Source organism: Oryzias melastigma, linkage group LG23, assembly GCF_002922805.2.
Source record: "Oryzias melastigma strain HK-1 linkage group LG23, ASM292280v2, whole genome shotgun sequence".
Taxonomy (NCBI): domain Eukaryota; kingdom Metazoa; phylum Chordata; class Actinopteri; order Beloniformes; family Adrianichthyidae; genus Oryzias; species Oryzias melastigma.
The window spans coordinates 7,825,848-7,836,761 of NC_050534.1; positions in this window are offsets into that span (position 1 = coordinate 7,825,848).

Here is a 10,914-nt window from a genome sequence, read left to right on the forward strand (position 1 = left end):
GTCTGCGCCTCTTGATAAGTTCACTGCCCTCGTTTCCCTTGAGAACACTCACCACAAATCAAAACACTGGAATACTTTTTATTCCACATTTAAAAAAATCTATATTTCCAGGATTTTAAAACCTTAATACTTTTTTGGCATAAAATGTTACTGACTCCTAATATTATGTTGAGCATAGAAGCACAAATGATGCCTACACAACCACATCCAGGCTTACTGGGATTGCTCCTTTATTAGGGTTGGTTTGCTTTCCTTCACACTGCACTGTTGAGAGGGGACCATCTGGAAGAGTCATTTACTAACATTTTCATGTGAGAAATACTGATGAGTATCTGAACATTCCTCCATAATCAAATTCGTATAACGGCCTGTCAGTGTAACTCCACTTGCCACACTTTGGACTTCTTAGTACCAATTGATTATGGTTACAACTCCACAGCCCACCTGAATATTGTTGCTATCCATGTCCATTCCTTAAATGTACCATACTCTGCATAAGGTGCCATTATTATCAATCATCTCAGACTGGTTTGTTGAACATGATAATGGACTCCGTGGACTCCACAGTCACCAGATCTCAACCCAATAGATCAACTTTGGATTATGATGGAACAGAAGATCGGCATCATGGATGTGGAGTCAAACCTGCAGCAACTGATGCTGTCATGTCAATGTGGACCAAACCCTGCAAGAGCCGTAGCTAGGGAGATCCAGAGTTTCATCTGCAGATTTTGTATCTTGGTCATTGCCATGGCATTACGTAACTCTTCAACACATCGGTAAAGGGCTGCATGAGGGTGCAAAGCCGGTTCTCTGCGATCGAGTCAGCTGATTGCATAAGCTCTTCACTACTGTAAAGTGTGGTTTGATTGACAGATCCCCCTGATCCTGCTTTCAAGGCATAGGGGTGTGGACTTCCGAGAAGTTCACTCCAGATTGGCCAAAGTGGTTGCCATAGAAACATTGTCTCAGACCGATTTGGACCTATCACTGCTTACTGATGTCAGCGAAACAATGGTGACCGAATTGACTTCATTTTGTTGGAGCCAGAAGTAAACCAATTTATAATGGATGACGTCACACTCACTTAGTCTGGCTCTGATATATCGTGAATGTCTAAAGGGGGAAAATAATCCTCCGTTATGGAGCCATAAACATGCACCTTTCATGCACTTCATCTTTTATATTGTCTAAAAAAAGGTTAAACATCCTCGACAGTGAAACTCCCATGTGCCCTTGGTCCAGAATCCCCACATTATCTGCCTGCAGTCCGCCTGGTTCAATCTGAAGAAGTCACCTACTCCTAATAGGATTTATGAGGATACTGGCCCAACCACAGATCAATCCTGAGAAGGCTGGATTGGCTTTGGCTTATCCCTGACTAAGACAAAGGCTACAGATGGCTCCTTTATACCTGAGAGAAAGGTGCAGCGCAGACACTGAATGTACTGCACATGCAGAGGTTCATTACATGCTACTCCCCCTGGGCATTGTTAAGAATGAAAGGGCCTAAGTGAGTGAAGACACCTGAGCCATAAACTTCCCTTTGATCAAACTCTTTACTCAACAGCTCTCAGGTAACAAGTGTAGGAAGCTGAAAAATCATGACAAATGTCACTTAATTAAGGATCTTGAAAACCTTTAAGGCTTTGGAGAATTTTCAGGGTTTTTTTGTTCCATAAATCTGAATTCAATCAGGATTAACGCCCCTAGTGGTGAGTTTTTCGCATAGAGAAGGGGTATCAAAGTCAATCACACAAGGGGCCAAAATCCAAAACACACTGAACAGGATAAACATGTATTCAGCACTCTAAATTTTTTTTTAAAAAACTTTAAAACTGTAATTTTTTAACATAATCATGAACCAGATATATAGCATTACCTGTGATAATGCTAGTGTGAATGCTGTAAGCTGAATTTGGCTGCTGAAGATGCTAGTGCTAATAGCTAAAGATGCTGAAGCTGATAACTGAAAACGCTGAAGTTTATGGCCAGCTAAAATACAAGCTAAATGGCAAATTAGCCTAAAAAACAGACAAAAAAAGAACCTAGGTTAGCCAAAACAGCTAGCATGTAGCTAAAAATGGTAAACTTCAAAATAGCCTAAAAAAACTGAAAAAAGCCTAAATTAGCCAAAACAGCTAGTGTGTAAATATTAGCTAAACTCCAAAATTAGACCAGGCTTAGTATGAGCCAACTTCCAACTGTAACTTGCTTTTTAGAAAACCTAAACAAGGAATTATCTGATTTTTTTTGCCTCATTTCATTATACAAATCATAATCATTGAACCAAAACAACCCCAAAAAATCAAAGTTTCAATTGAGTTGTGGGTAAAGTGAATCGTGTCTTTAATATCCAACAATGAAAAAAATAGTTGCTAATTTTCTCCAATATGTTACACTCAAACTAAAGTACATTGTTAGCAATAAAAATGTATGTCATCCACATCTATATGGATAGATGAATGGTTGGCATTCTTACTGACACACATCTTTTTCTTCAACACATTTGGCCCAAATACCAAAAGGATCATTTATTTCCGCACCCATATCAAATTCAAGGGGACTTTCCATGGGAACAAACAGGTTTCCATTTGTTTCTCGTTGGTGACACATAGGTTAGTTCTATTGTTGAAAGATCTCTTTCACTAAACCGTAAATAAATGTCATTGAAAACTGATCCCAGCGAGGCCTGAAGCTGCTTTTTTCCACACAGGTTTATCAACTTTTGTGTCCTGAAAGTTCCCACTTTGGACTACCGCTAAACGTCTTTTCGTCAAGCTTTTATTCTGATAGAAAAACCTGTCATCTAATCCTAGACACTTGACTTTCTTCAATGCCACCGACAGAAACCGCATTAATCATAAAGGACTTGAATCAATAAATGCTGGTTTACACACAGTGCAAAGTCCTTCTCAGTTTTCCCTCAACAGCACTTTTATTTTATTTTTTATAAATGTTCACACAAGGTGACCTTTTTCCCGAGAGGACATCTTACGGATTTTCATGCTCCTTAAACTTCCTTTGGTCTCACGGGGAAAAAAAAGGCTTTATTTCACCTTTCTCCCTACAAGTCTGTTTTCTTTTAATCTCACCCGCCCCCTCCTCCCCCCACGGGCACTTCAAGACCGATAGTCCACTCACACCTTCCCCATCAAATCTAATCATGTCCACTTGACATGATGCAAGGTGAGCTGAAAGACAGATGTTGCCAGGGTGACCTCCTGAAACCTTTTAATAGCATTTCATTTGCTTGACTTTCCCTTTTATCCATTGAAATCTATTTAGAATGGAACCTGTGGTCCTTCAACATCAGCTAGAAGAGGGCAGCTGTCAAAAGGAGGAGGTCTGTAGAAGCATGAAAGAAAATATCAGTGATATTCATTGGTATCAAGTCAATGGAATGATAATAAAAGAGTATTAAGGTGTGAAATATCATGTATATCTGAGTTGTTTTTGACTTTAGACCAGGGGTTCCTTAAAATGTGTCCAACAGGAGTTTGTGTGGCCCTCAACAAGAGAGGGCACGGATTCTATCGGGTCATAGCGGATCCAGCCTGCCAGAATCTGCTTTAAAAGCAACAACTGTTTATTAATTGTTAATTGTTACATGCTCGCATAAGAAAGTCACTTTCAAAGAAGGAACCTCAGGGATGTCCCAGAAGAGAGTGGGACAGGGAAGCAACATATGAATCACACTGCACCAAGTAGGAGCACAGAACTAAATAAAATAAATAATAAAGAATAGAGGAGAGGTGAAGTAAATGAGAATAGAGATCAGAACCCCAGAGCTGATGTGGATTATAACGATAAAAAATCTAAAATTTCTAGCATATCAATATTAATCTAGACCCACAAGAGCAACAGGGTCCAGTTTATCAAACCAACTTCCCTCTGCTGAGTTCCATGGAGAAATATGTGTAATGGATGTCATGAAAATTATAATTATTCTTCAAATTTCATTACAGTAAGTAAGGGAGCAATAAATAAAAAAAAATGATCTGATTACTAGCTAGCCTGGCAGTAGACCTGTCCAAAAATATGGTAATATGGAGAAAAAATATATGGAAAAATTTGCAAACATGACAACAAACTCCCTAAAGACCCAGAATAAAGTATATCATAATCACCCACCTTCTTTCAATGCTTTTTGGGACAAAATATGAGTGTTATGAAACAATTATGCCAGAGAGCAGGGAAACAAATTCTGGATTTGTTTGGCCCTCCGCTAAAAAAACTTTGAGAACCCCTGCTTTAGATAGTTGGAGTTTGATCAAAACCGGGTGATGTGGTTTGGACTTGTAATCAATGACTTATTTTATACCTTTGAGCAAAGTCTGGTGACCCAAGTCTCTGGAGACTTTGTGGTCAAGTGCAGTTGTTTGGATGTTAACAGGTATATATTTGATTTGACAGTCACCAAAAAGTGACTAGGATCCATAAAACAACAAAATGTGATTGAAAAATCGTAAAGAAAAGGATGCCTTCAAAAGCTAATTTGAGCACTGAGAGGTCTATATTTTTTGTGACTTGCGTTATGTAACATTTCTTAAAGCATAGCCAAGTATTCTTTAATGTTCCATGGCTGCTTTATAGGTGGAAATACATGGGAGCGGTACATAACAATAAAAAATCCATAGTACATTTAATGGCTCCATCCATGTACAAAGCAGCAAATTTGTACCAGTGCGTGTCCCAAAGTGTTGACCGCCCCAAATAACTGAGCTGAGCATGTGGATTTGTATGGTAATGCTTTTGGCCTGAAGCCAAAGTGGACAGTGAATTTGAGTGCATGCTCAGACACAGAGCTATGGAAAAGTCGGGATGCCCTGTACTCTTTTGGATGGAAAGAGAAATATGTTTCAATTAGCAACACAGTCCAAATCCACCACTGCAAACATTAAGTGCGTACACGTGTGTAATGTCTGCGTGCGTGTGGTAAAAGTGGGGGTGAAGGTGGAGCGTGTAAGTGTTGGAATGGTTTGCTTGTGAATAGGCCCATAGAGTTACAGACCACAGGCTGGCCATTACACCTAGTTACAGTCACCGCTGGATCGACAAGGAGACAGACAGTCTGCCACGCTGACAGAACTCCACTATGGGTACGTACGTGCCTGCCAGTGTGTTCTGTGTGTGTCTTTTATCAGGCAGGGGATCCCCTGAGTTGCCCCTGTTGGTACCATGTGGCTAATAGAAAATGTAAACTCTCCAAAACAAGGAACAAGGACCAGAAAAGAGGGAAAAGTGAGCTTTTCTCCTTCAGCAGAGAGTTCTCTGAAACTCGACTGTAAAACAAAAGTACTGCGTTTCATGATACAACATCTACAGTCCGTATCAGCCGATGTGTCATCAACAACCGAGCAGAAGATTGATGCTCATTTCAGAGTCATGTCGTTCTCTAAGCATGCCAAAAGGAACATATACAAACCCCAGAAGGGAAGAAAAACTGTTTTTAAAAGATCTCATTCAGCATTAGGTACTGTTTGACTTACTGTATACGTTAAGGGTATCCTTCGCTCAGGGTCAGTCCAGAGCAAGTACTCGCATCCTAGTAATGACTAGAAAGTGGTTGTAAGGGCAGAGTGCGACAGCATTACCTGTACGTTAAGTTTGTACAACTTACTAATACTTCACAAACACATTTGCCCATTGACTGCTGTAAGAACTGGATCAAGCAAGGGGGAAGTCACCCAGAGATAATGTTTTACTTCCAGAATCCAATGAAATTATGTCAATTTGTTTTGGTTTTTTTTTTACGAATGTTAGAGTCTGCAGCATTCTTATTGGTCAACCTCCGCATGGGTCAACCTACGTTTGGGTCAACGATTTTGCGCTTGAAGGAGGTGGTTTTTGATGAGAATCAAAAATTACATATTTTGCAAAACTGCAATGGAAACACTTTTTTTTTTAATTAAATGAGTCACGCGACCAGGCCTGGCCCTGATTATAGGCGAGCTATGCGGCCGCCTAAGACACCATCTGCTAGAGGGGGTGCCAAATCACAGTGATTATATATCATTTTTTTAATTTTTTTATTTTTTGGTAAACAGTTTGAACACAACTCATTTCATGTAAAACATAAAGTAATAATTAAAAAACGTAAATAAAATGTCATCAATAACGCTACAGTGCAGTGTCTCTGGTGCTGTCTGTGCTGGATTGGGGGGAGGAGAGAGGCCGCTGTTAATGTTTCTTTAAAACTTTAAGGATGAAAAAAGGATAAGGAGGAAACATGGGCTCAAAGCAGAGATTTGTCTGTTTTACTAATTTAAAATTCACTCCCCCCTCCAATTTGGTCGAAAAAGACAAATTCAGGAGATGTAGTGGGGTATTTTTTCCAACACTTTTATCCGTTGAAATCCTCCTACTTTCCTCTTGAATAATGGCTGATCGATGGTCAGTCAGTTAGTGTGTTTTCTTTTAAAGGAAGAGTTTCTTCGTCTTCAACCCTGCAGGGGGCGCCAACAACAGGATGCCACAAGAGGTTCCACAGCATCACACGGCTCATCAAAAGTCTAGCTTATCATGTGGAATAGTTGGATTCGAGCCCCTCTTTAAAATCTCCAACCACAGTTGACCAAAACCCCTTCATCTGTAACCTCTTCCATGTAGCTTGCCGATCTGTGATCTGAATGAGACGCTGACGTCTCCTTTGATAGATAATGAGCGCTAGTGCCGTGGCAGAAATTTGAATATATGTGCTGTAAATCCAAGTATTGTTCACATCCATCGCCCTGTTTATGAATGACTTATCCCTTGAGAAAATGTGTTTTTTTATTTTACATTTCTAGAATTTCTAGAACCACTTTAACTAATGAAGCTAAACTATTGGTAACAGTCATACTAAAAGTTGGTCAATGAGAAAAGCAAGAGTCTACGATGCTCCCGTACATTATACATTAACAGATTTAGGTCAGTTTGGGGCTTGGTGTCTCTCCCAAGGGCTCTATGACGTCTTTTTCCTCCATACAAATATATCGATTACACCAGCATAAATTGTTATCGTCATTTGATATTATACAAAACACTTGTATCCAAAAAAATTTCCTCTAATGCGGTCAGTACAGTATCAGCTGATAGTCCCCTGAGCCCTTAAATTTTCATGTACGGGTGGTACAGTACACGAGGCTCTTTTTTTGTCAGCGTTTATCTCTGCAGGACTTTTTTTGTTTTTACAGTAAGCTATTATATTCTCTCAGCTCTCCAGCCAATCCATGTCCCTGTGCTGACACACAATATTGCTATTCTCCCTCCTTTTACAGCCCTTTTCTCTCCCCGTGTTTATACACAGTGTGACTGTTCCCTCTCTTGGCTCTTTTAAGAGTCTCACTCTTGGACGCTGCCTTAAATGGAAAGTCTATACATGCTGTCTGTTTGTGAAGCCCAAAGAGCTCCATTCAAAACAGCTGAGCGTTTATAATGGCCTGTTTATGTTTCAAAAGGTTTTTTTTTTTTTTTCTTCACAGTAGCCCACTGTCACGTCTGGATGGCTGGAACGCCATGCAACAGGAGTGCCGGGGCGCGCTCCCGCCCGCACACGCCGCCGTGCTCGAGAGACAGCACTGGCAATATGGATTTAATTAGTCTTATTATTCTAATCATGGGCTGGACATGACAGGCCGCGCCACTGGGAGGGAAAGGGGGAGGGGGTAAAGATGGCGCTGATTGCAGGGATTACGGGATTATTATGGACGCTTGGAAATTATGCACTTCTTTCCAGGAAAAACCTCAGAAACCGGTTAAAGTCCTCTTTCTGTGCTTCTGTGAAATAGGTGGGGGTGGGGGGGCACATACGCATCACTGCTCATGCTCGCCACACATGAAAAAATATGGAAAGGCTTTTGTAGAAATGGGGGGATTTTGATTGACAGATGTCAAGCATCATAAGATGCATTAGCCCCGTGATATAAGGGTAACTCCGCCCCCCCTTCCCTCACGCTGCTGTTAATTGCCCCTACTCCGTAACCTGCTGAGGCGTCTCTGGGGAGTAGGGAAGATGTAGATAGGAGAAGGTGGGAGGAAGGGTGGGGGTTGCAGTGCAGTCTGCCATCTGCTCTGACTCCTGACTGCGCTCATCCTCCCCCACCGCCAACAAGGCTCCACCCTTCCTCAGATCTCCCGCCTTTTTTTTTTTCTTCTATGGTCCTCAGATAGGTGGTTTTCTTTATTACATAGAGCAAAAAAAAAAAAAAAACGCACACGTGCGTTCCTTTGTGCACACAACCCTTCGGATCACACAGGAGGCCGTCTCCACGTGCCTCTAAATGCCTCAGTGCAAAAGCAGAGAATACACCACCAAAAGCGGTGAGTCGCACACGGTTGAGGCGTCGCTCCTCGCATGTGCGGCGGCAAAGGTGACTCAACCAGTCAGAATGAAAGTATATTAAAAAGGGGAGGAAAAAATAGACAAAAAGAGGGGGAAGGTAGGGTGGGGCAGCCAGGAGGCTCAGACAGGATCCTTGGTGGTAACAAGTGTCTAGCTCTTTGTGTCATTGTTCCAGCAGCTGACGGCACGTCGAAGAGCCATGACTGACATCTGGATGGAGTGTGGATCAGCTATGACATATGAAGTTGTGAGTGCAAGCGCGGACATGTACGCTCCACTAGACGAACAAAGTTCTCCCTTCAGAAGAATTCAACTTCCACCCTGTAAAGCCCAAAGCCCACATCAAAGAATCGATAGAAAATAAAAAATAAATAAATAATAAACTCCATAAATCCATAAAAAATGTTGCAAAACATTTTTTTTAAATGTATAGATAGCATCAATTGTGATACATATTAGTTTAAGATGGAAACATTTTGATATGAGTGTTTAGGAAAAAAAGTACCTTATTTACCCACTATCTCAAATTTGATCCTCACATTTTTTTTTTACTGTATTATAATTAATTATTTAAAAAAAATGTTGCATTTTTTTATACAGTGAGTAAATATTTATAAAACTAAATAACTAAATAACTAAAACTAAATAACAATAACAGTTATTCTCACCATAAAGTTTAGAAAATTTGCTAAACTTTTTTTCCCGCCAAGTGTTTTTGAGATTTCATGGAGGCAGACATTTTTAAATGAGCAGGAAAAGTCCTTCTACTGTCCCTAGTGGAATGATGACAAACTACAGGGCGGAAAAATGGACCAAGTTATTTAAAATGGGATTTTTAGTAAAGTTTTGACCAAGCTAATAACTCAAAGATGACACAAATGGATATATAAAGTTAAATTCCTGTTTTCACGCTGCCATTGCTGCCTAGTAAATTCAAGACTCACTTTAATTTAGCATCACCTTTAATTAAAGAAAAAAAAACACACCTTAATCACTGGTCCTGTTAAGGAGGGGCCAGGACGTTTGTGACCATCCCCTACCTTGTCTGGTTTTGTTTTTATAATGACTTGAATGAAGAAATACGCAAAAATGCAGTTTTAATCTTCATTTTCCTTAATACATGTCAAAAAAGTGCCACAAGAACATGCTAAAAACACCAGATATACTATTTACATGGGAATGGGTCTTTAGGAGAAATTCTTAAAAGTGGCTCCAATATTTTAATTCCCTTCTTAAAACACATTTTTGCTTGTATTAAAATACTCTCCTGTTTGTGTTTCCGTCTGCACAAATGAGAGGACCAGCAGTCTCATCAGTGTTCTGGTATTATAGGAGTTGCCCCCCAGGGGGCTGTTCCAGAATTACAGGACACCCCCTCCTCTTTTCCACCACAGAGCATATGCAACCACACTCTCTACACAAAAGGATACTCTTCTAATATTCTAGATCAGGAGCAACATTTAAAATCTGAAATATATGAGGAAGGAACAAAATAAAACAGGGTTATTGTCTAAGCAGCAACAGGGCCCAGAAGGTAACAACAGTAATAAGAATTTTTTTTTTTTGGGTGGGGTAGAGTGTGAGGTTGGGGGATGTTAGCATTATTATTACAGTGCTGCTGAACTCCCAGAGGGGCTTTAAATTTGAAAGGACACCGGCTGGAATACAGAGTATCCATATGGATGTGCCGAGGTGATGACAGACGATGCTGGAAAGCTCTGAAATGTGCTTCCCTTAAGCTACGCTGTTGTTCCACGCTGCTTTGGAGTCCAACGCCACACCAGGGTCAACGGGTTCATCTGCCCTTACCGACACCGCAGCATCACTGCTCTGTTGTGGTTTCTGTAGAGAGCTGTGTTTACTGAGAAGCTGGGACTTTTAGGCAAGTCAGAAGATCCAATTTGGATCTTTTTTCAAGAGACTATAAGCAAGAAATAAGACAACACATGATTAGAGAGCAGGTGGAGGAACATCTAGAGAGGTGGAAATTTGTTCAAGAAAGGAGAAGAATGAAGCAAAACAGAGTATCTGTGTGTAAATGAGAGGAACTCAATTGGAACAGTAAAGTTACAGAGAGCAGAGGAGAAGAAGGTGGAACTTCAAGGACTTAAGGTCAATAGTTTAGAGGAATGGAGAGTTGAAGGAAAGAGGTGAGGAGGATGCTGGCTATCAGGAAAGAGGCAACAGAAGGAAGAAAGTTCATAGATGTAGGGAAGGAGAACTTAAGGATGGTTGGCAAAAACAAGGAGGACGTAGTTTGATGGAGCTGGATAGTTCTCTGTGGCGCGACAAGTGAGAAGATTTACGCATAAATGTGGTTAGGGTCAACTGGGACCACGTTGAGCTTTTAAAATGGACCGGACCAGGCTCTTGGGTGCAAAGCTGTGGAGATTGGTGCCCATTAAAGTCAATGAGAGGACAAATTGGATGACTCATATTTCCAAACCCGAGATCCCGGAGACCAGCTCAAGACTAATTTTGGCCACTAGAAGGGTTCATTTCGACACTTTCCAAGACTGTTTTTAAAGTCTCCCCAGGTTCTCAATCTTGGTTCCCTAACCAATTACATTGTATCTACTGGATCCAAT